The sequence below is a fragment of the Arachis duranensis genome, chromosome 4, assembly GCF_000817695.3.
Source record: "Arachis duranensis cultivar V14167 chromosome 4, aradu.V14167.gnm2.J7QH, whole genome shotgun sequence".
Classification (NCBI taxonomy): domain Eukaryota; kingdom Viridiplantae; phylum Streptophyta; class Magnoliopsida; order Fabales; family Fabaceae; genus Arachis; species Arachis duranensis.
The window spans coordinates 30,925,346-30,925,569 of NC_029775.3; positions in this window are offsets into that span (position 1 = coordinate 30,925,346).

The window sequence follows — 224 nt, forward strand, 5'->3', positions numbered from 1 at the left end:
CTGCTAATGTTAAGGCAATCAGAAGCTTTCTGGGGCATGCAGGATTCTATAGGAGGTTTATAAAGGATTTTTCAAAAATCGTCAAACCTCTGAGCAACCTGCTAGCTACAGACACGCCATTTATCTTTGATAAAGAGTGTCTGCAGGCATTTGAGATTCTGAAAGCTAAATTGGTTACAGCACCAATCATCTCTGCACCAGACTGGACATTACCATTTGAACTG